This window comes from Lygodium microphyllum, chromosome 9 (assembly GCF_053477565.2).
Source record: "Lygodium microphyllum isolate KBCC chromosome 9, Lygodium_microphyllum_v1.1.10, whole genome shotgun sequence".
Taxonomy (NCBI): domain Eukaryota; kingdom Viridiplantae; phylum Streptophyta; class Polypodiopsida; order Schizaeales; family Lygodiaceae; genus Lygodium; species Lygodium microphyllum.
In genome coordinates, this window is record NC_141143.1 from 118295054 (window position 1) to 118322272 (window position 27219).

General features: G+C 38.2%; 1 pseudogene; it reads right to left on the reverse strand.

The window, feature by feature from the left end:
• Nucleotides 1-4478: 4478 nt before the first annotated feature.
• Nucleotides 4479-27121, reverse strand: LOC148031481 (uncharacterized; annotated as a pseudogene).
• Nucleotides 27122-27219: the final 98 nt, after the last annotated feature.

Genomic DNA, 27219 nt, shown 5'->3' on the forward strand with positions numbered 1-27219 from the left:
TTTGTTGAGGTTGAAGCATACAAGACATCCAATGAGAATGGAGATGAGAAGCATAGAGATTAGGAAGAAGAAGATGAGAAGCATGAAGATGAGCAGTAATGAGATCAAGAAGAGCATCTCATGAGTGAGAAGACACACAAAGATCAGGAGGAAGGAGATCAGCGTTAGCACCATGGTCGCAGAAAAGATGTTATGACAAGAATCCTTAGGGGTGAAGCCCCCACTCTTCTGTCCAAACCCATTTGACTGGCCACACCATATCCATAAACCCCTTAGAAAAATAAGTAGCCCTACAAGCTACACCAAGGCTACAACATCCCCAAGGATGCCAAACAAGACCTCCGATATAGCACAAGTGCGAAGGAAATTGAGGAGAAGAAGGACGAGTTACAACCTAAAGGTGCTTAGAGAGATAAAGATATTTCAAAAGAGCCAAAACCTTCTAATACACAAAGCATTATTTTCCAAAATTGTAAATAAAAATTTATGGAGCTATGAAGATGACAAGGTATATAAGGTGTAGCATTAAAGACCCTGCAAGAGGTAGTAGAGGCTTATTGACTAAGGTTGTTTGAGGATGCACACCTATGGGTGATACATGCAAAATCTATGACCTTCATGCACAGAGATATGAAATTAGTTAGGAAAATTGGAGGGAAATTGTACTAAAATCCTCGTAGCTATAAATTTCATATGATGAACCTAGCTCGTAATCCATTTGCAGAGCCTTTCATTCTTATTTCAATGAGATGTAATTATTTTTAATCTAGATATTATTTTGCATTATTAGTGAGTTTTTAGTAATGTGCATTTTCACTTATGGCGACCGAATATCCAAGTAGGGCCAATAAGTATTCCATTTGAAAAGTGCATGTTTTCATTCAATTAATGATAGCTACATCACATGTAGGCTTTGGCATACAATGTTTCATTAGTATGGAGATGATTACAATCCCTTCAACGAGCATCTTGCTTTGCATTGTAGTCCTTCTAAAGGGTATTTCCTTCCTAGGGCCATAAAAAATGCATTGCCTCATATTACTTAGGGTTAATCATGTGGTATAGTAGAGAAAGGGACCACATTTTGAGCTAAAATAGGTGTATAATAAATCATAATTAGCACCATTCAATAATGAAGCACAACAAAAGACTAGCTGCCAAGGGTTATGCTTAGTTTCGTAGTAATAGCCTACAAGGAGACTTGCAACCTTCTTGCAAGAGTGATAACCATACTAGGAGTCAACAAATATGTGGAAAGAATGCAATGTTAGGTGGAAAGAATGCTAGATGATAATTCATTTAAAACTTAGAACCTTGATAATCCAAATTGTTATGTAATATAGATAGTGATCATGTTCCTTGATAAAGTAAATGGTCACATAATCTTACTCAATCAAAGGATGTGGAGTCCATATTGTGGTGCATCCCAATTCTCCAGAAAAGGATTGTACGCGATAAGCATGAATACGTATAGCCTATGTGCTATTTTGACAATTTTTGACAGCCAGTCCTTTGCCGGGCGTATTTTGAACGATAAAACCTGAGTCTATGCTTACTTTGGACGAACTTGTCGATGAGTCGATGAAAGAAGTACTACTACCGACTAGCTACTACGTGATGAGCGGGGTAGCCGGCAAACATCCATCCGTTGGCTGCAAGGATTGACGTCAAAAGTCATCAGTTGGAGTATTGGCGGTGTGCGTTGTTCGACTCACAGAATTTGGAGGGCACGTCCGCGCGTGGCCCTCCTCAAAGATGAACCTGGCAGACCTGCGAGAACACAAGCACATGCGTGCGTGCACACCAAAACACGTAAGCTATGAGGACATATAAAAGCCATGGGTGGGGATTTATGAGCATGTTGTGCGCCACTTCAATCGACTGAGATGATAATCGGATTGGCAGAACGGCCAAGATCGATGACCGCAACCAAAAGAGGAGGTAGGGAGAGCGCAGGGAATCCAGAGAGACTCTCGAACAAAATTAATATAAAAAGGACCCCAAGGCGAATGAATTATGTCGATATTAGCCGCTGATGAGGCCATACACAGTAGGATCAGTGAACCAGGCAAATAGTTAGTTATCGCAGTGGAAATAAAATTAAAGAACTTCTGGTAGTCGCTGCTCTGCATGCTTGTAATTAAGACTTTAATCAGGCGGACCTACTTCTAGAAACTAGCTAGTTAGTAGGGGTGCTCGCCGATCACGTTGCCCGGGGGGTAGTACTCGCAGACGGCAAGGGTGTCGCCGCTGGCGGGGCAGGTGTAGGAGGCGCAACCCACAGATGTCGTGGTGCGCCACACGATCTGGGTGTAGTGGCCGCACATGGAGCCGCCGTCGCAAGTGTTGCTATCGTAGTGGTAGTGAGGCTGCTCCGCCAGCCACATGCTCACGGCGTCCCCCGGCGTCCAGTTCCCGCCAGCACCGCCCCAGAATAGGTTCTCGCCGTAAGGCCCGCCCGAGTGCACCATCTGGCACTGCACCTGCATCGCGTAGTTGTAGGCTTAGCTGGCCAGCTTGGCGTCCCATGTCAGCGGACTCAGCCCCAGCGCAGCCCGCGCTCCGTTCTGAGGATCCAGATAAGCCGACGGCGAGCCCGTCATTGTTTGCGCTCGGACATTAATAATGTTATGGGCATCATTCAATGCTAGCAACGTAGCCGCCATCAGCATCACCTTCATCTTCATCCTAATCGAGAATTGCGCTAGCAGAGCGGCCACTATAGTACTCCTCTTGGTAGCTATATGAGCAACATGTACCCGATCAACTTTCCTTATTTTGTGGTACAACCGCCAGTAATTAGCTGATTCAGAAGCTAGCACGGTTAATGATCGGGGCTGATGAGATGTATTATATTATGGCCGGTGGAGGGGATACTAGCACACAAATATTGGAAGGAGAGCCAGCAGCTCCTGCTAGTGTTGCAGCAGGAGACAAGTCAATAGTCTGTACTAGTGCGCGCATCAGCAGTAGCAGTGGGCAATATAGCTGCGTGCAGAATCCTGAGCGTCGACCCAACTTAAATTGACGCTGCATACGACATGCGGCGTCTTGTAACGTAATGAATGAATGAGAGAGAGGGAACTCTTTTGCTTTTCCATTTTCTGTCGTACAAAAAGCAACGTCTCCGTCCTGCGCCAGCTCCCGCTGATTCTAAATCAGCGTAAAGCACCTCGTTATTATTAGTCCTCTTGGCGGGCAACCCTAACGTTCATTTCTGTTCTATTGAATAGCCCGGTTTGAAAAACATTCGCGTGGCGCTGATTGAAGCTCAGAGTTAGAACTTAGCAAGGGTCTCGCAGCACTTTTTCTTCATGCAATAACGGCTTATCAACAAGGGTGCGCAATAGCATCGCCTTTTGTTTTTTGAAAATCTTTGACAGTGTGTTTGGAGGAGCTTAATTTTTGTTGCTTGCAAATGCGTATTTTTTATCTCAAGTATTGTTTATTTCATACCCATTTAATATTGCATTTTAATGTGACCAATATTAAGAGAGCGTTTCTCATTAGTTAATTTGTGTCATGTTCTCATGCAAGGGTAGTACGAATCACTAACTATTATTATCACTATGTCACAAACAATTAACTAAAATCTAATCAAAGTGATCTCAAAGAGCTGAGCAAACAATACTACCATGAAGAGAAAGCTCGAACCGCTTAGTTTCTTACACTTTGATAGTTTATGTTTTCAAATAAAAGCTATCAATACAATGGTACACAAATAATTTTTTTTATTAAGGGGCAATATAAAATCACATAAGTGCTTTCCACATTCAACAACCATGATAATATTTAATCATCCCAATAACTTAATCACAATAATATTTAATGGTCTCAATAATGGTAAACAAGGTGCAGACATTAAAAATTTGTTTAAGACATACTAACAAGAGAATCACATGAATAGCATGTAATAAAATAATTTGTGCGTTGCTCATTTTCTACAAATCATGTCAATCAAAAAGTTAGGAATTCTCCCTACTTTTTTTAATAGGCCAAACTTCTTATTAGAAATTAAAGGATTTGTGACACCCTTGGAAACAAACAATAGTACATGACATTCATACCTATTGCCTTGCTAATGCACTTGATGTTTTGATGTGTATTGCCTCACATTTAGTGTTAGAGCACTACTGAGAGAGAGAGAGAGAGAGAGAGAGAGAGAGAGAGAGAGAGAGAGAGACGCACACACACACACACACACACACACACAATATTAAGTTCAATTTATCTTCCCAATCAAAGTAACCATCACCTAGAAAAGCTCCATTTCTAGGCAATTGCTTCAATAAAATACAAAAACACAAAACAAGAAATCATTGAATGGTGTTTGTTTGTCCAAGTTTCAAAAAGATATCACACATGTCCATAGCCTCTCACACCTCTAGATTGCTTGTCATGGCATATGAAGAAATCATATTTCCATCTATCAAAGGAGATGACACATTCTAAACTTATATAGCATCACGTCCATCATCCTATATATGTATATCCTCTGACTTTTGAACATTTTCATAGACTACAAGCACGTCCTGTGCATCATGTGCATGCATCAATTTTTCAATATCCAGTTGATTCACTACATCAAGTAATACATGAGTCTCAAAGGCTTCCTCATAAGCACTCATGAAGTTTGCATATGCAATGTTCATCTCATCCTCTTCAAGCTCTTCCAAGGCATCCTCTGCATGGCACCTTAAAGCATCAATAGTATTATTATAAACATCATTTACAAGGCAAGAGCTAGTAAGTAGGTAACTTTCCTTTAAAATATTTGTATGTACTTAAAAAACCCAAGAAAGAAGCTATGAAACTCTAGAGTATATGCCCTATCAGATCCTATTAATGAGTAGCAAAAACTCATATAAAATAGTCTAGGAGATTAACTATTAACTTGATTTCTCTCCCGACAATTAGCCCTCAAGGAGACTATGACTCGAGTCAAATACACCTCAACTTAGCTAGCAAAGAATCTAACAATGCAAGACCATCGAGTGTAACCCCTAGTTTTTACAGCATAGAGCTCAAGATAAAACCTAATACACAACTCCTTTGAATGTGGTTCACAAGAGATAGATGCATAAGAGGTGAGAACTCAAGGGGTTTCAGTGGCTTATTAAATTCTTGATTAGAAGATCCTTGAATTGACAATGTATAAGGATCTCAACATGAAATTGATAAGGCTCTTAATGTAGTTCTTTAATTAGAGAAGTGGAGTCCTAAGAAAAAGGATAATTTGAAAAGAAACTTGAAGAGCTTGAAATGTAGGTGTGGAGATTAAGTAGGTTATATAATATCACCTAAGATAATTCATGTTGCATGTCCTCATCCTTTTTCTCTAGTTTCAAGGGTTATGGATGATGATTGCTGCTTTGATAGCAGAGATGAGAAAAATAAATTTAGTATGGCATCATGCTCTTGTAACAATTTTCAACTACTTGGATGAACTAATAGGACCATGTCAATTGGGATTGCACATCATGAAAGAGATGTGTTGTTCTTAGTAGCCTCCATGATTTCTTCTTTGACTTCTAGGCCTTCACACTCCCTTTGATTTTATGAAGAGGTTGATTGTGTTAAGGTTCAAATCTTATCATGGTTGTCCAAAGCTTTACATGCTCTCCATAATGATGTTTAAGCTGGGAAATTACTGCAAATGTTCATATTTCTAGTTCATAGTGTCACGAGAACCTTTGTGGCAAAAATATCATGATGCAATTCTTCTAACCAAATGTTGATTGCTACAAGCCTATACTAGTAGTGGCTTTCTTCTCAGCTATTAAGGATCATGGCAAGTATATTCCAATCACTTGGGAGTGCCATCTTGTTAAGCATCTCATTGAGGATGTACTAGCAATATGAAGTCAGGCAAAAGGAGACCATTCTTGAAGATGATGATCATGTTGATGTCACCAATGGTAAGATAATATTGCGACCCACAACTATGATCCTCTTCCCTTCTTGACATCCCCTCCTCCACATGCCTTGTGCATGGCAATGTCCCCAAAGGCTTTTCCTCACTTATTTTTCTCCTTCCATGATCAAGAATCACCCATGGGTGAAAAAATCAATATGCTTTTAATCCCTTGCATTTGCCCATAATAACCTCCTTTCCAACAAGGATAATTTTTGCCATGTAGCAATCTTACTAGCCATTTCATGCTTCTTTACCATTCTTATCTCCTGGTTTTACAAAGGCCCTCCCCTCAACATGCATCCTAAAGGCGATCATGAGCTTGTTCTTGCAAAGCCGATGTTCTAGAGAGTAATTCATTAGGGATGAGCTCATATAAGTATAGCTAAGTCCCTAGAATACCATATTGGGGAAAATGGGAATTTCCCATAAGTTTGGGACACATGGTCAAATCTTTGGATTTGTCATAACTTGAACACTACAACTCCAAATCAAGCACTCTATAGCTCAATAGATTCCATTTTTCAAGCGCTTTCCAATGATAGGTCACATCATATAGTTTTGAGAAACTTATGGGCATGTTATTCGGGTGCCATCTTTTTAGTATTCATAAAATGGGAATTGGGAGATTTCCAAACTCACTAATATTGTGTTCTAGAGTAAAATCAGAGCAATTACAAGGCTACCTTGCTCTTTAGACCACAAGAAGGATGCTTGGAAGAAAAACACGTGCACAAAAGGAACTTTTAATCATTTCCTACATAGGAAGAAAGAGGGAATTCCCTTTCAAAGAGGGAATCACATATCTAGTTTCCCTATTATTTACTTTCCCTACTTACATGTATTTTTAACTAGGGAATTGAGAGGGAATTCCCTTTTCTTTCCTTCCTATGTAAGAAAAATTTCCTATGTGGGGAGATAGCGAAATTTTCCTATGTTTCCTTACATATGGAAATTTCCCTATATATGATAATTTTCCTATAAAGGAATGTTCCTATGTGATTCTAATTTTTCTCTAACTAGAAAATCTTTCATTTTTCTTAGTTTGTACATTCCTACTTATGTCAATTTCTAAGAAGGAAATTATGCATAAAATTTCCAACTAGAAAATTATATAGATATTATTTTACACAATAGGAGGCTTCACCCCATCAAGCTGAGCATATTATGGCAAAAATGTTTTAGCTATTACTCCACCTCCTGAGGCATAATCCAAGCTACTTGAGACTTTTCTTATGTTGTATTATGATCATGGTGTAAATAGAGGATGGATAATACCAGCAAATGTAGTACTAATACTAATATCCAAAACGAATAAAGTGCCTGTTTCACTAGCTAGTCATAACAACCCATGCTTAGATGTGCTAAAGAGCACTTCCAAACTCTAGAGTTTAGTTCAAGTATCATTCACCCTTCTTGGACGAAAACAAAAGAGCTTTTCCTTCTTGTCTCATTTCTCCTATTCTGAAGTTGACAACAAGTATGAGACAAGAACTTGGAACAATACCAAGTGCATGTCTTAATGAACTAAAGCGAGCTTCACTAAGAGCTTTTGTGAAGATGTCTGCAACCATTTGATCACTGGGACAATGCTCCACCATAATGGAACCTTTCTTGACTTCATGTCAAACATAATGATAATGAATAGCAATATGCTTTGATTTACTATGTTGTATATAGTCTTTGGTAAGACTAATAGCACTTTGTTTGTCGCATCGAAGAGGTGTACTAGATGATGAAGGATGTCCCAAATCTGCAAGTAGTTGTCAAAGCCAAACTAGCTCGCGAGTTGCTAATGATGCAGCAACATATTCGGCCTCAATTATAGAAACCACAACACATCGTTGTTCTTGCTGGACCAAGAAACCAAATATCCATTTACAAAGAAACAATTCCCACTTGTAGATCACATGGATAAATGTGAACTTGCCCAATCAGCATCTCTATATCCAATAAGGTCAAGAGAAGTTAAAGAAGATAAAGAAGAATCCTCTCGACGATGATAAATAAGACCAAACTCCTTAGTACCCTTGAGGTACTTAAGAATATGTTTTGCAGCACTCCAATGAATAGTGGAAGGGGAAGAAAGATACTGTCCCAAAAAGTTAGCTGCAAATAAAATATCTGGTCTTATGTTTAAACCAATAAATTGAAGACAACCAACAAGATTTACAAACGGTTGATGAATGGCTGATTCTTCATTGCTTGTTGCAGATGTACCCTTGGTAGAGCTCGAAAGAATGGGAGTGTTGGTAGAGTGTAATATTATTTGACACAAGAATAGTATCATCAACATATAGAGCAAGAATAATACTACATTTGTCCTCCCTTTTGATGTAAAGATTTGGGTCAGCAAAACATGTAACAAAACCTTTAGATGTGAGGAACTAATCAATCTTAATATACTAAGCACGAGAGGCTAGCTTCAATCCATATAATGCATGATGAAGCTAGCATACAAGATGCTCCTTTCCTGCAATCATAAAAACTTCAGGTTGCTCCATATAGATTTCTTCTTCAAGATATCCATTGAGAAAAGCCATTTTAACATCCATTTGGTGAATTTTTAGATCAAATAGTGTTGCAAAAGCCAAAAGTATATGAAGAGTTGTGGAGCGCACAACTGGAGAAAATGTTTCTTGATAATCTACTCTTGCAATCTGCGAGTAACCTTTTGCAACATGTCATGAGCTTTGGTCTTGGTTTTATAAACCCATTTACATTTGATAGGAACATGATTTGGGGGGAGTTCAGTAAGAATCCATGTACCTTTGGAGATTAAAGAATCGTACTCAGCTTGCATAGCTTCTTGCCATTGATCCCTTTGAGACGAATTGATAGCTTCCATATACGATATTGGATCCTCTTGGACAGACATCATATTCAATAGAATAGAATCCATGCTCTATCTCAATAGGAAGATCAACATATATCTCCAAATTTTCATCAATCTTCTTTGGAGGTGAAGGAGGTTTATGATCATCAGAATTAGTAGACTCACAAAGCAAGTAAGGAAATGCACTAAGCAAAGACTGTGTATCATTTGAAACATCTGACGACCATGTGCCACCCATAATCTTCTCATCAAATATAGCATCACGACTAATAATAACCTTTTGAGTAGAAGGATCATAAAATTTGTAACTGGCGCACAGATTGGATGTTGTACGCTCGCGTACTGAATGCCGGAAGGTCCCCAAGAAGAAAAGAACTCTACTTTTTGCACAAAACTCAAGGTAAAAAGCATGCACGATATGAACAAGAGACTAATTGGGTGCAATCACCCCCCATGCCTTGTGTGAGAGCTCCACAAAGCATGTATTTTATGTATTAATCATCTTCAAGCTCAAATAATAGCCCAAATTACAAAATAACAAGCTTTTAGCTTTTGAGTTTGCTTTAGCACAAAATAGAAATAAAGCTAATGGGCGGTGCCCAAAGAGTTAGGCATACCCAATACAATGTCCAAGTACAAATAACATAATCGTGCGCCCATCCGTATACAAAATAATAAATAAATATCCAACGCCTCAATAAATAGGCGTGACAAAATATAGGTGCCATGCCTAAGGTATGCGCCCATCAAAATATAAATGATAAATCGAATACCCGCTATCCTCCAATGCTTTCCTCCGCCACTGCTGCTATCTCTACATATCAACTGAAGCATTCATAATCGTTAGTAAAATAATACAATTAAACTAACAAAAGTGAATACCTAGCAGTCTTCAGCTACATAAATAAATTAACTGGTTAGAAATCAATCCTAACCTTAATTTATTACGAGTGCGCACTCTAAACTCATAAACGTTTATTAATTTAATATGCATTTTACGGAATCACCCGCTATGGAATCACCCATGTACACACTAAATTAATGAAACGCCCGAAAAAGATAGGCGTCCCCATCAACTTCTCACACAAAGAATCCACTTTGTGTATGAGCCCCGGTCATCAAAGTTTACGGAATCCACCGTAAAACCTCATGGAATCCACCGTGAAATATGCCTCCTGGCATCATACCCCCGGGGTGGGATAGCAATTGACCTCAATTGCTATTAGCTCGATGTGGAGCTAGCAGAGTGGGGAAAGCATTTAAGTCTCTAACGTGCATCCATTGGGCTTCCTCTACAGGATGGTTCTTAAATTTGACTAGATATCTAGAATATCTTCGGCCAGTTCTAGTAGTCGTAAAGTCAGTATCTATGATAGCTTCAAGTTCAAGTATTTCAGTCTCTTCCTCTAACAAAGGTGGGTTTTCATAAAGAGGGTGTACAGGTAATTGGCCTCTAAAGGGTCGTAATAAACTAATGTAAAATGTGTTGTGAATTTTCCAATGAGGTGGTAATTCTAACTTGAATGCATTGTCATTAATTTTGTGAATGATATTAAATGGTCCATAGAATCTAGGGGCTAATTTGACAACTGGGTGTCTATCTACACTTTGTAATCTACGTTTTTCTATTCTCAACCAAACATAGTCATCAACTTTGAAATTCATTGCTTGTCTTTTCTTATTGGCTTGCTTGGTATATGATTGCTGGGCTTTGGCAATCATGTCTTTAACCTCATCAAAAATAGTAGGGTGCATACTAGCAATATCATCAGCACTCTGAATTCTATTTGATAAAGATGCAACAGGTGTAGACAATCTATAACCATAAATCACTTCAAACGGTGCTTTCTTTGTAGATGTGTGTGGTGTATTGTTATGTGCAAACTGTAATAAATGCAAATGTGTATCCCATGTCTGTGGTTTAGAAGTAGTATAAGTACGTAAAAGATCTAGAATAGTACTATTAGTGGCTTCTGTTTGTCCATTAGTTTCAGGATGAAATGCAAATGAGAAATCGATTTTTGTGCCTAGGTTAGCAAACAAAGTAATCCAAAAGTTGTTACAAAATCTAGAATCACGATTAAAAATAATAACTTTTGGTAATCCATGGTTAGTAAAAACAGTTTTCAAAAACAATTGTGCTGCCTATGATGCTGTTAAAGTTTTCTTACGTGGAATGAAATATGCTTGTTTACTAAACCTGTCTACTACAGTCCAAATCATATCATGGTTAGCTTTAGTATTAAGTAAACTAGTAATAAAATCCATAGAAATTTATTCCCATGGTCTGGATGGAATAGATAAAGGCATAAGTAATCCATACTGTTTACCGTGATGTCTCTTAACTCTTTGACAAATCAAACATTCAGAAACAAAGATACATCAGTGTCCATATGTGGCCAATAAAAATCTTCAGTTAATGTACGTAAAGTAGATATGATACCTCTATGACCTTGATATGGAGGACAATGAATCTCATTCAAAACAAAAGATCTAAATGAAACTGTAACACATAATCTCTTTTCATAAAACATGAATCCATCGTTATAAGACACTGAATCAATAGGAATCCAGCTATTTTCAACTAATTTATTCCAATCAGCATGAAAAGTAATGTCCTGATGATAAGTATCTTTCATAGGAGTTAAAGAATCAAATGATATAACAGAAATATTATGAATGGCAGGTCTTCTACTTAATGCATCGGCCACTACATTTTCTTTACCGGGTTGATATTGAATGATAGGATGAAAACTCTTAATAAAGGCTGCCCATTTGATATGTCGGTCAGATATTGGGATTGGCTAAGTAAATGTCTAATACTTTGTTGATCAGTCTTAATCAAAATTCAGAATCCATTAAGCAGTGTTTCCATTGTCTTAAAGCTTGTACTACAGCTAATAATTCTTTATCATATGTGGAATATTTAAGTTCGGAGGGTTTCAGTTTACAACTAGAATAGGCTATAGGATGATTGTCTTGCATAAGTACGGCTCCTATTCCAGATCCGCTAGCATCAGTCACTACTAAAAAGAATGGTCTATTAACATGCAGTTGTAATACAGGAGCATGAGTTAATGCATGCTTCAATAAGTCAAAGGATTTCTGTTGATTATCGGACCAATGATAAACAATACCTTTCTTCAAAAGTTTAGTCAAAGGCAAAGCAAGTAATGAAAAATTACGTACAAATTTTCTGTAGAAACTAGCAAGACTTAGAAAAGATCGTAACTCATGCACATTTTTAGGTATAGGCCAATTCAATATTGCTTCTATTTTCTTAGAGTCAATCTTAATACCATCAGATGATACGATATGACCTAAATATTCAATTTTTGTTTTAAAGAACTCACTCTTTTCTGGATTGGCATACAGTTGATTATCTTTCAATAACTTGAAAACCAATGACAAATGCTCATAATGTTCTTTCTCATTTTGACTAAACACCAAAATATCATCAAAGAAGTTAATAACACAATGCTGATATTTCAAAAATATACGGTTCATCATTCTACTAAATGTAGCAGGTGCATTCGTCAATCCGAAAGGCATCACTAAAAATTCATAATGACCAAATTGTGTTCTAAATGCAGTCTTGAATATGTCAGACTTATCTAATCTCACCTAATGATAATCAGATTTAAGGTCTATTTTACTAAATATGGCAGAACCTTACAGTTTATCCATAAGGTCATCGACTCTAGGAATTTGATATCTATTCTTTACTGTGATCTTATTTAAAGCACGATAATCAATGCACATACAATAAGTATTATTTTTCTTCTTTACTAACAAAACAGGTGCACCAAATGGAGAACTACTAGATCTAATCAATCCTCTATTTAGTAATTCCTCAACTTGATTTTGAATTTCTTTTTGCTCTATTTGGTTATGCCTATACGGTGCTTTACAAGGTGGTTGTGTACCAGGAATCAAATCTATTTTATGGTCTTCTGGATGTGAAGGAGGTAAACCAAGTGGTAGATCTTCTGCAAAACAGTCTTTAAAGTGTGCAAGAAATTCTTTATGCCTAGGGTGCATATGATTTTCTTTAACTTGCAGTTCATTCACCCAAATGAGGTAAGATTTACTACTTTTGCGTAATGCACATTTAGCTTGAGTATGCGAAAGCAGTGGAAAAGCATTAGATGATGCATACCATACAATGTAATATGTTTTCCTTGAAATTGAATATTAATCGAATGTGTGGAATAATCTATATCAGGGTTATGCTAATGACGCCAAGGCATACCTAAGATAATATCACTGGACTGTAATGGTACAACTAGAAAATTCATTCTTTCAGTGTATTCACCAATTTGAATTTCTAAATCATGCACTTCCTGTGTTCTATTATACCTAGTGCCTAAGAATGCTGCTTTAATGCGATAATGCGTAGGTACAGTCTGTAATTTCAATTCTTTCACTAACTTTGCAGAAATAAAATCATGAGTACTACCATCATCATGCAAAATAATCTTTTCTTTTCCATGCACTAAACATTTCATTGTCAATAAAGAATGTGGAGTTGGCATACCTGGTAAAGTATCCGAAGGAGTAGTAATGTTATCTTCATCTTCCGTGAAATCAAGCATTTCTTCATGTTCGTCATCTTCCATTTCTCCAAGGTAGTTGATATGGACAGGTGGCTTCTTCGATTGGCAATTGGCTGCTAGATGTTCAAGTTGGTGGCATTTATAACACACTATAGGTTTGGTTTTGGTTACATTGTTTGCAATGGCAGGAAGTCTAGGGATATTAGGATTTGGCTGTGGAATGGGCTTGGGGTTTTGGTTGGTATTGGATGGTAAAGCACGTGGTTTTGTCCAATTTTTACGAAAAGATGATGAAGGAAAACGACCTTGATTAAATCTTCTAAAATTTGAGTTGAATTGCTTAGATCCATAGTTACCATTGGCTTGGAATTGCTGTGGACGCTTGTCTCTTCCTCGAAGCTTGTCTTCAGTGTCATGAGCTAATGAAATTGCATCTTCAAGAGTTGCAGGCTTGAACATATTAACTTCAGCGTAGTAATGCCCAAGTAATCCAGACATATACTTGTGCTTGTGTGTCGCTTCAGGTACGTCTTCAAGCATGCGTAACTGGAGTAATGCATTTCAAAAGCGTTCAGTGTACTGAGGAATAGGCTCACGATCTCGTTGCTGAAGAAGGTCCCATTGCTTTATGGATTTTTCATGGAATTGTGGAGGAAGGAAATTCTGCATAAACTTCTTCTTGAAATTCTCCCAGGTAGTGGGGCAATCTACACTTTTACGAACCACGGTCCACCAAAGAGATGCTCTATCCACTAAATGATTAGTGACACACTTGATTTTATCTTTTTCTGTGTATGTTTCCTCATGAAAGTAATCATCAAACTGACAGATGAATGCAAGAACAGTTTTTCCATCTTGGGTGCCATTGAAAGTACAGAATTTGAAATTTCTTTTACTTATCTTTGTTTCCTTGCGGATAGATTGAGCTTCGAGAGTCGCTCGATGGTATGTCGAATAAGGTTTTCAGATTGAGGTTCCTCTTTGTCGGTAGTCGATCTTTGTAAATTAGCCAATTGAACTTGTAATGCTTGCCTAGCTCATCGTTCTTCATCCAACTGCATCATAATTAAATCCAGCTTTTGCTCCATTGTAGGTTCAGGTAGATCACCTTCAGCCATTAAATCATCCATATGTGGTTCCGTCATCCTGCAAAACTTCAAAAAACCTCACACTCTCAAAATCCAATTAGCGGGATGAGCGTAGCTGAAGATCGGGTGCACAAGGCTTATATATTTTTGTGTGTGGCTTTCACAATCTTCGTCTTTGGCTATTGCGAGATTTGTAAGCTTTGAAAAATCTGTGTTTTAATCTTTTGCGCATGCTGAAACGGGTTCAGCAAACCTACGTATGTGAAGAGTACCTTCCAATGAACAACTTTTCAGTTCGGAGTTTCTGCGCAGGAATAGCCCTTCTATGAGTTTTGAACAGAAGTCAATTTTGACTTCAGATGACTTGTCTGACTTGCAGAGTTGCAGACTTATGTGACTTGCAGAGTACCAGGACTTGCAAAACTTGAACTTTGTAGACTTGTAGAACTTGGGAGATTTTGTGTGATTGGAAGCTTAAGTGATTAAGCTTTCAGCTTATAGAAATTAAAACGACGAATTTTAAGGGGGGGCGTTTTTTTCAACCTGGCGAAAATCTCGCGGACATACTCTGAGGTGCCAAATTAACGAATTGAAAGGTTTAAGCTTTTTAAGCTTAAACTAAGCTTATTAAGCTTATGAAGATTATGAAATTTTTTGAGACTTATCTCTGTATGACTGTGGAAAAACGTTTTGGAGAGGAGGATGTAGGAGTGATCCTCCGTCGTTGTAGGCCGGTCCTTCGCAATCTGAGGATGGCAACAGAGGTTCTTGATCGCCACGAATCCACCCGTATCAACCGTTCGCGATGAGATTGACCGTAGAGCTCGATCGTTCCAAGAGCTCCGCCTTTGCACAAGATGGGTAGCGATTGGAAGCTCTCCATCTCAGCTTCGCTCTGATACCACTGGTGCACAGATTAGATGCTGTACGCTCGCGTAGTGAATGCCGGAAGGTCCCCAAGAACAAAAGAACTCTACTTTTTGCACAAAACTCAAGGTAAAAAGCATGCACGACATGAACAAGAGACCAATTGGGTGCAATCTCCCCCCATGCCTTGTGTGAGCGCTCCACAAAGCATGTATTTTATGTATTAATCATTTTCAAGCTCAAATAATAGCCCAAATTACAAAATAACAAGCTTTTAGCTTTTGAGTTTGCTTTAGCACAAAATAGAAATAAAGCTAATGGGCGGGACCCAAAGAGTCAGGCATACCCAATACAATGTCCAAGTACAAATAACATAATCGTGCGCCCATGTGCATACAAAATAATAAATAAATATCCAACGCCTCAATAAATAGACGCAAAAAAATATAGGCGCCATGCCTAAGGTATGCGCCTATCAAAATATAAATGATAAATCGAATACTCGCTATCCTCCAATGCTTTCCTCCGCCACTGCTGCTATCTCTACACATCAACTGAAGCATTCACAATCATTAGTAAAATAATACAATTAAACCGACAAAAGTGAATACCTAGAAGTCTTCAGCTACATAAATAAATCAACTGGTTAGAAATCAATCCTAACCTTAATTTATTACGAGCGCGCACTCTAAACTCATAAACGTTTATTAATTTAATATGCATTTTACGGAATCACCCATGTACACACTAAATTAATGAAACGCCCAAAAAGGATAGGCATCCCCATCAATTTCTCACACAAAGAATCCACTTTGTGTATGAGCCCCGGTCATCAAAGTTTACGGAATCCACCGTAAAACCTCACGAAATCCACCGTGGCACGGAATCCACCGTGAAATATGCCTCCTAGCATCTGTAACCTTTGGAATGATCTGAATAACCAAGAAAAATAACCTTCAAACCTGGAGGATCCAACTTATGTCGAGTGTCCTTGGGCACATGAATATAAGCAATGCAGCCAAATGTGTGAAAGTGAGAGACTGAAGGTGTCTTTCCTGTCCAGATTTTTATAGGAATTTTACCAACAAGTGCAGTTGTTGGAAGATGATTTTGAATAGAAACGGCCGTTAGAAGTGCTTCAGTCCAAAACTTTCGAGACAGACCAGTGTATAAGCATGCAACGTATAGCATTAAGAATAGTGAGATTTTTGCGCTAAGCAATACCATTTTGCTGAGGAGAATAAGGAACTGTAAACTCATGATGAATACCTTGATCCTTATAAAAGCCATCAAATAGATTGGATACATATTCACCGCCATTGTCACTGCGAAGAGTTTTTATAGAGAATCCAGTTTAAAGCTCCACACTTATCTTGTATTTTTTAAATATAGATAAAGCCTCAGACTTATCTCAAAGAAGATAGACATGTGTGTACCGTGAGAAATCATCAATGAAAGTTATAAAATATCGATATTGAGACTTTACGGCAGGAAAAGGACCGCAAATATCGGTATGAACCAAATCCAAGAGAGCACAGGAATGTGATGAAGTAGAAGTGTGAAAAGGTTAACGATAGTGTTTTCCAAGTGCACAGTACTCATATATTCCCATACGTGGATGAAATTTAAGATCCATACCTTGCACAAGACCATGACGATGAAGATCAAGAATTTTGGCAAAATCGGAGTGTGCAAATCGTTGATGCCATAATTTGCAATCTGCATCTCCAGGGGCAGTAACAACATTTGCAATCGTATCGTTCAATGATAGCTCAAATAGATTACCATGTCGAGGAGCCACTGCTATAGTATGTCTTTCTTTCTCTATACGACATTGATTATGATCAAAGCCAACAAACAAACCAAGATCAACTAGATGAGAAACAAAAAGAAGATTTCTTTGCAAATCTGGAATCATGAAGAACTCCTCTTAATATTCTAGTGGATGAAACAGTCCCTAGATATAAATCACCCACTCCTTTGACTTGACAAGTCGTATCATCCGCAAGGTAAACAAACTTCTTGACATGAAGATAATGATAATTGTGAAGCCACTGCGATTGGTATGTCCTGTTTCGAGTGGCACCTAAATCAATGATGAATAGAGAACCATCATGAACATGAAGTACCTTCTCTGGAGAGATATCATGATGGATGAATTTGAGCTCCTAATGAGTATGAACATCATCAGTTGTAGTTTGTTGAACAATATAATCTCGAGAACGTTCTTCATCGTATATGCATTTATAACAACGATGAGATGGATGATCTGTATGTGCATAATAATCACAAGGAGCAAAAATTTTGGACGGGCGAGGTTGCTTTGTAGTAACTTCATGCTCCTCATCATATTGACATGCCCAGCATATCAAAAGCCACATGGCCTTTCTTATCACAATAAGAACAATGTTTATTAGGATAAGCAAGAGGAGAAGATTTACCACCTTGATTAGGGCTTCCACCCTATTGAAAACGTGAAGCGGGACGCTTGCGAGCAACAAAAGCAGCATCAAAATCCCTTTGTTCACGAGTGACCAAAACAGCATCAGATTTTTTCAAATGATGCTCATGATGTTGAGAATATTCAATAAGAGATATAAATTCTTTGTCAAAGTGGATATCATCCTTGTTAGACAAAATAGTGATGATATTGTCATATAAAGGATCTTTGATGGTATGAAGAAGTTGAGTAACAATCTGATTTTTAGCAATAGGAGCGCCAGCAACACCAAGCTGATTGATAATGTCTTTAAAAGCCTCAATATGAGAGTGCACAGAAGTACCAGCCTTATATTGAAGATTCTTTAAACGAGTTTGGAGATATGAAATTTTGGTGACCGATTTCTTCTCAAACGTTGAGATAAGATACTCCCAAACAACATGAGAGGTTTCCAGATGAAAGACATCCAACATAAGTGAGTCAGGAAGTGCTGATAATATATATAACAACGAGCCGCTTTGTCACAACGAATCCAATCAGTATGATCAATTTTCCATTGTTCAAATAACAGGCCATCAGTAAATCCGAGAATTGTCATTCATCACATCAATAGGTTGAACTGGGCAAGACAGGTCGCCCAAAACAATATAAAATAATGAAACAACTTATCTTCCTTATTGTTGCTACGCATCCATAGCTCTGATACCATGTTGAGAGAGAGAGAGAGTACGAGAGAGATATACAAGACATGCTCCCAAAGAATGATTCATATTGATGTAGAGTTAGTATATATAGGTGAGACCCAAGTCAAGTGAGAGATGATATATATATAGTTGTGACACTAATTGGACTCCAATTTCTCGAATCAAAAAACTGTTTCAAATAGAACAAAACCATAACAACATAATAAGCCAAATACAATTCCCATTGCAACTAGTTGTAGCATAAACAATACATCATGCACAAGGACTCACAATTTAAACAAGTGCATTTAGTTCCACAACTATAAAAATACATGGTCTAATATACACTACATTATCACATACTAAAGATCCAAACAATCTCTACTTGTTACATCCCATACAACCATCCCAAATAGAACTAGACCAAGAAGTCAACAAAGAAATAGAAAGACTACAACCAAATACAATATGGAAAACCATAAACCAAGATATTACAAATGTAAATCTAGAAAATTTGTTACTTGTGCCCTTAGATATTTGTAGCTTCCAACAACATAAGGAAGATTTCCTTGGTAACCACATGATCATGTAAGATAAAATATTGTCTCCAAGAAGAAAGAACACAACAACTAATCATTAGGTTCATGCTAATGGGTATATAGGATACACATCAATAAAAGGCCACAGACTAACAATAAACCACCACCTGAAAATATGTCATAAACATAAAGGAATACGAAAATATATGAATAAACAAAAAAACTAAGAACTATATATTGTCCATATTTAGAACATTCAACAACATATATTACATTTTATCAAACAAAAAAACATAAAAATTCATAAGGTGAGCCCTTGTGATTACATCACCTTTGTTTTTTTTTAAATCTTGATAGTGTCTTTAGAGTAGCTTGATTTTGGCTACTTGCAAATGCTTATTTTGTATCTCAAGTATTCTTTATTTCATACCCAAGTAATATTACATTGTGATGTAACCAATATTAAGAGAGTGTATGCCATTAGTTTATTTGTGTGATATTCTCATGTGAGGGTAGTAGGAATCACTCACTATTATTATTGTGTCAGAAGAGATTAACTAAAATATAAACAATGTGTTCTCAAAGGACTAAACAAACAATACTACAATAAAGAAAAATCTTGAACCACTTAATTATGCACACCTTGATGGTTTATGTTTTCAAATAAAAGCTATGAACAATATAGTATACAAATGAAAATTTTGTTTAAAGGGAAAATACTAGTATAAAATCACATAATGCTTTCCATCACTACAACAAAAAGGCCTCTTAGATGCACTTTTAGATGTGATTTTTGAATATAGATAAAATCTTACGGGCGCGTCTACCTGCCCGTCTATTTGCGCGTCTACAAATTCGCATCTATAATTCCATGTATTAAGAAATTTACACGCAGAAATAGACACGCAACAGACACACATATACATGCGTGAATACAAGCGCATAAAAAACCAAAATTGTTATTTATTCAATTTATTTTGTGCGTCTACTAGCGCGTCTACCTGAATCAAGAAAACTTATAAACACAAACATGGGATTGGTCACATTCATCATTGCAAAAATATATTGTTTAGGCAATGAAAATTGTTTTTTATCAGAGCTGGCTGGCGCTTGTATAACTGCGTATAAAATGTAGGATAAACGCACTCTCAGACGCGTTCCTAAGTCAACCCTCTGTTCGGAGCACATATATATCCGCATCTGAGATGCAGTATAGACGCACTATCAGATGCGATTTCTAGGTCAATGCCTCTTCTGTGCAGAGTGCGTATATTCTCACATCTTCGACGCAGAATACACATGCTCTAAGATGCGGCCTCAGACGCAATGAGAGAAAACATTTCTTCGCGTCGATCCCTGCGTCTACACTAAAATGTAGACGCGTTGGTAAACACGCTCAGCCGGTTGATTTCGGCCCAACGACTGCCATTCATGATTTACAAAATGCAATCATAAATCCTAATACACAGACGTAAGAGAGAGAGAGAGAGAGAGAGAGAGAGAGAGAGAGAGAGAGAGAGAGAGAGAGAGAGAGAGAGAGAGAGAGAGGGGACTCACCTTGGCTGTTTGGTGTGGCGGGTGGTGGCACTTCTTCCTTCTCCTTCTTCCTCTCCTTGGTGAGTTACTCTCCCTTGATGCTTGCTTCCTGCTTGTTGTCTCTTCCCTTTGCTTCTTCTTCCTCTTGTTCTCCTCTCTCTTGTTCTCTCTTTCTTCCTCTCATTGGCTTTCCTTTTTCCCCTCTTGTGTGTTTGAAATGAAAGAAGAGGTGAGTCATGAGGAGGTGAGGCATGAAAAGACTAGGTGAGGCATGAAGAGACTGCATGTCGGCTAAACTCAAGCTTCAGAACCGCAAAAAACGTAGGAAAGAAAAGGCACAGTTTGAAAAGAAATGATTTAAGTATCTTTTAAATTTTGACGTATGCATCTATTTTGTCATGTATATGCACGTCTAAGTTTACGTAAATGCGCGTATAGACACGAACTTAGATGCGAAAATAGACGCTTATTTAGAAGTGTACGTAAACATAGATATAGACGCGCATTTAGGTTTTATCATAATTTTTTGATTTTAAGATAAGTTTTGATAGTGAATTCTTATAATAAGTTTTAATGTATTTATGATGAGTTTTGTGTATTTAAAATTGAGATCTTAGAATAATTAATACGCTAGCTTGAAGTTTTTATGTAAACATATGAATCACAAATATTTTGATGTTGTCATGAATTAGATTTAATCATGTCGTCGTCATCACCTAGTGCGGTGCATGCTGATGAGTCAACGAGCACATCCTCAAATGAGGATGAAACATTACATCTTCATAATCGAGATGCATGGCTACGACGAAAAATTAAATGCATGTGTGATCGTTGTCGAGGGTGTATTTTCCGAGCACGTCGAGTTGCATTGTCACACCTCAGCATGTATGGAGAATGGGACCGAGAAAAATCACCCGTATTCATTGTTTTTCTTTAACACTAAGATTGCTAGTCTATGTTACTCAATATATATCAACGTACATGAAACTCCCTTTTGTGGTTAAGCAGGATGCGGTGTCAAATCCTCAGATGCTCCCTCCCAAGCGTCGAGAGGCTGCAAAACGTCGAGCGAGGAGGCAGAATCTTCATGAAGAGTGGAGACTGACGACCATGATAGTAGCCCTCATGAAATGCCCCATCAAGTCGTAGAGGATGAGATTTTGGACAATATGGTACACTATCTATTTTTGCAACCGGTTCAGGGAGAAGGTCACTCTACGAAGCCAGATGATCCACTATACGTAGTGTCATCTGCTCCGTTATATGAAGGTTGTACGTACTCCGTTCTTCGTGCGTTCCTCCAGATACTTAACTTGCAAAAAATTTATGGATGGAGTAATGTCAGTTTGGATGCGTTATTGAAGTAGGTATCAATTCAGTTTGGCTTATGAATCATAATATTAATTGTTCTATTTTGAAATCAGACAGAAATATATGTTGGTGGTTTTTTAACTCACTTTTAAAAATATATGTAGGTTATTATCACAAATGCTTCTAAAAGGAAACAAATTGCCAACTAAGAGAGAGCAAGAAAGACATTACTTGACATCTCTGGGAGGCCTCGATTATGTCAAAATCCATGCATGAGTTAATGATTTTGTCTTATTTCGTGGGATTCATGAGTTCGCACAAGAGTATCCTGTTTGTGGCGAATCAAGATACGAAGTGGAGATGAAGTCAATGGATGTGCCTCGTAAGGTTTTCAGACATTTTCCGATTGTTCCACGTATAAAACTTATGTTCAAGTGTAAGTCTATTGGAAAGCTCATGTCATGGCATGCTAGTCATCGTTCAAGTGATGGAAAATGGAGGATCCCTGCACACATATCGACATGGTAACATATAGATAATTTATGGCCCGTTTTCAAAGAAGAGCCAAGAAATTTGAGATTTGGTTTAGGTATGGATGGAATCAATCCATTTGGCATCAAAAGCACATCATATAGTGTATGGCCAGTGGTACTGGTGAACTATAATACTCCTCCATCCATGGCAATTAAAAAGGGACATGTAATGTTGTCCCTTTTGATTCCTGGAAAGCATGAGGTAAAAAACATGGACATTTACTTAGAGCCTTTGATTGAAGAGTTAGAAATGTTATGGGAAGGTATTGAGGTGCAAGATACAAGCGCATCTGCATCCTCTAGAGATTTCACATTGAAGGCCACGTTATTGTGGACCATGCATGACTTTTTAGGATACAGAGAGTGTTCAGGTACATGTATATAACTCTATATTTGAAATTCAAGACTTGAATCAATTGCATTTTATTAATTCACTTATTTGTTCAGGTTTAACTACATCAGGATATCATGCACGTCCTATTTGCGGTCCCTCTCTAGTTCGCTCTAGGCCAGCATGTTTAAAGAAGGTTATCTACGACAATCATTATTGATTTCGTCCTATTGACCATCGCAAATATGTTCTCCCTACTAATTGAATGACTTCACAATCTCTAACCATTTGAGATTGGAAGGAGAGATGGATTAATGCCGACAGCCACCCTCCACTCGACATGAGTCGATAAAAAGTGCATTTCTCTCGATTGACTTTAAAGTATTTAGCATGATGAATTGTTTACATAATATATTGTTTGTTTGTTAGGTTCTCTATATTTTTTTGTCTTTTGTACTGGACTGAACTCAAGATCAATCACCTGTTGAACCCCATGCATATATTCAAAAATGTTGTATCTACATTATGGGATCACTTGATAGGGGCTCGTGATTCAGTCAATGTAAGGGAGGATTTACGTAACATTGGTCGCATGAGACGAGCCTGGCCATGCATTCACTACAACACAATGCCGCCATACACGCGTCCATTACACGCGAAAAGTTACGGGCGCGTGTATGGTCGTTTATACTTACAGCAATATCGGGCGCGTGTATACATGCATGTAACAGCGCGTGTATATGCGCCAAGTTACGAGCGCGTGTATGGTCGTGTATAGTTACAGCAGTATCAGGCGCGTGTATAATTGCATGTGAGGGCGCGTGTATTTGCGCGTTAAGTCTGTCATAATACATGCTCTGTTACACGCGACACAGAGCCTAACTACAGAAATCCATTTCTTTTCAAAACAGAAAACCATTAAGTTTTAAAAATGTCATTGTGCATTGCAGTGTTTACAAACCATTACAAAATCCCACTACATGCACTTACAACAACGTAATATATTGAAAAATATATCTTCATATGGTTATTGAAAGACAAAGTATACAATAGAAATGTCATGAATTTGGAACAATACAGTGATGGATTGGTTAGGGTTCGATCTCATCTTCAATAAGATCCATCCTTGCCAAACGATCAACATCAATATCCATTTGATCAATTTGTAAGGCTACGATTAAATTTATTCTACTATCGCTATTTTGCCCATTGATAATGATACCGATGCCTTGATCATTCTCATCATCATCACCATCATCCTCAATGGAAGGGTCATCCTCATGATCATGAGAAATGGCACGCTCATCCTCATTATCATGATCATCTACATTGGCATGTTCGACATCATCTTCTTTGCGGCTTGCCACATCCTCCATATGCTCCATATCAGTGAATGTATTATACATTACTTTGGAACGTGGTGCAATAGGGATGACATACCACCATTTACTGTCATGCACCATTGGCAGATAGATAACCTGCTCAAATACACATAATTCATTAATTAATTAGCATATCAAAAGTCAAGGGGTGCGCGAGCTTAAATATATATGTACATGAAACACATTTGTAAAAAAATGCATACCTGCTCACATTGTTGTGGCAATACGAGCCTATCTTTCTTTGTTTGCCAAAACTTTGTAGAGTCAATAGTTACATAGCCACTTGCATGGCGTTTTATCGTTGCATTAGGCCCTTTTTCCACCACGTTCATTTGCCATTTGACATCCAAAACATACACAAAGAAGCGGCGAAAGTCAAGTCTGTATATGTCTTGGATTGTGCCACAATAATCATCCATTTTTCCATTGGCTCCCTCAAAGCTACTAATGACACCGCAATCTTGTGTATTCCTCTTTTCATCTATTCTTTGTGTTCGAAAATGCTTGCCTTCACACCATATAGCATTGAACATAGTGCACTGGACCAAAATATAAGCAATATCTATGTAAGCAATTAATGTGAATAAATATGAAAAGCCAATCACTTACAAAGAATGCAAATTTACATTTGTTCTATGTACCTTTAACATGCATCCTCGTGCATACTCCCATTCTTCCGCCGTGATATGCAGCCCCTCATCTCTCTCTACTCTCTCCATTTCCTCATGCAACCAATCAACATGAATATCATTCGGAAGTGTTGCTAGATGCTTAGGGTACGCCTTACGAGAGCCATGTTGCCTCCGAAAGAGAGCTCTGTCTGCTTGCCTTTTTGTCTTTGCATCCTCGTATCTTGTAACCCATCTGCTCATCACATCACTATTAAGGATGCAAGTGAAATTAAGATCATCAATCAATGTTCTCTCAATTACTTTGCTCTGTCCTTTTCCTTGAGGCACAATAGACGTCATCCTCAAGTCCTCTTCATTGCTCCATAGTCGCGGCAAAGAGCTATCCACCTGATCAAGAAATTCTGATATATATACAAGAGACTCTTGTATCAACCAACCCTCAGCCATGCTTCCTTCGGGCCTTGCACTTTGCCTCACAAAGTCTTTTAAGGTCTTCATGAAGCGCTCTAGGAAGAACATCCAACGGGCATGCACAGTGCCACATAAAGCAATTTCATCCACTAAATGCACAATGAGATGTAGTTGACTTGTGAGAATGGTTCGCGGAAAAGTCTCCTCTACCATACAAACCACCTCCATTGCCATAACACGCGCATCATCCAATGTGGCTGGATCAATTGCTTTGGAACTAACATATCTGAAAAATAAATGCACAGTACGTTATACCTCATGCACATTCATTTTGCAAGGTATAATGAAGGGTGATCTTACATGGGATTTACATACCTCACAAGCTCGCCCATCTTATAAATACATCTTTTCAAACTCCTGTCTGCACAATGGTCGATGCTAGTAGGTAGTATGAACTGTGCACATAAGAGCACATGTATATTTGGGTTAGGGCATTACAAAATTTAATTTCAACCTACAATAATTGGAAAACACTTACTTGGAGCATCTTGTGCCAATCGTGGGACTTCAACCCATGTAGTTGCTCAACCCCTCTTTTCTTAGTGGTTGTAAACGCTCCCTTCAACGATCTCATGCATCCAGTGGGAGTACGCAAAGTGGTGATGGCTTGCTTTACCTGCTTCTCCTCCTTCTTTGATATAATCCAGGGAGCAGGCGGAAGACGAACGTGCCCACCCTCCTCTCGTGGCCAAGCTTGACGCATACGTCCTGCGACCTGCAAGTCCTCCCGTACGCTAACATTGTCTCTTTTACCAATAACATGTTCCCAAATACTAGATCCCACATTCTTGAAGATGTGCATGGGATCAAGAAGATGGTTGATCTTGAGATGGGTCCAATATGGTAGCCGGAAAAAAATGGAGTACCTACACAAGGGATTGCAGACTGTCATCTTTATTCCAACTTTAGAGACTACACAAAACAAGATTGAAAACAATGGAGATGTACCTGTTCATGCCATCTGGAGGAAGAACATTTGAAGACTCCCAAATACGCTTCCAATCTTTTGCACGAAGTGTCTGTGGATGAATGTTCCTCTTACTAGGAGCATATTTAGGGTGATCTGATGGGAGAAATCGATGATGATTATCGAATATGGTCTTACACAAACCATCAGCATACTCATGTACCAATGAAGGGCCACATATAGGACATGCATGTTTACCCGATGTCCTCAAACCTGTTAAAATAAAAAAAAAGTTAGAATAATAAAGTCAATAGTTATAATTGATATAGCTAGTAGTATTAGAGTCGGGAGGTAGTTAGAATTCTTACCAGAACAATCGCTGTATCCTGGAAAGTCATGCATTGTCCACATCAACACTGCTTTTAAGTCGAAGTGTCGAGAGGAGGGAGGCCTACTAATGTCCACTACCGCAACACCTCTCCATAGTTCCTCCAACTCATCAATCAACGGTTCAAGATAAACATCCATATGCTTGACTTTATGTTTCCCTGGAATCAGAAGGGATAACATAAGATGTCCCTTCTTGATCGCCATTGATGGTGGAAAGTTGTAATTCACCAACACAACCGGCCACACGCTGTATGCGGTGCTCTTGAAACCAAACGGATTCACTCCATCCATACCTAGGCCAAGTCTCAAGTTTCTGGGCTCTGTTTTAAAGCTGGGCCACTCATCTTCAATATGCTTCCAAGCAGGAGTGTCTGCAGGAATTCTCCACATGCCATCATCTGATCGATGCGAGGAATGCCATGACATGAGCTCTGCTATGGATTTGCACTTGAACATGTGTTTGATGCGAGGAATTAACGGAAAGTGTCGCAAGACTTTACGAGGTACATCAAAACTCTTCACATCTGTTCTATACCTTGCTTCACCACAAGTGGGACACTGTCGAGCCTCCTTATGCGTCCCACGAAAGAGAATGCAATCATTGACTCATGCATGTATGAGATCATAATCCAATCCTCCAAGAGATGTCACATAGCGCCTCGCTTTGTCTCTTGAGGTGGGTAGTCTATTCCCCTTTGGAAGCATGTTTGATAATAGCCTGCATCCAATATCATCAATTAGCCCATAACCCTAAACCCTATACTGTAAACCAAAAACCACTAACTCAAATTTGCAAGTTACAA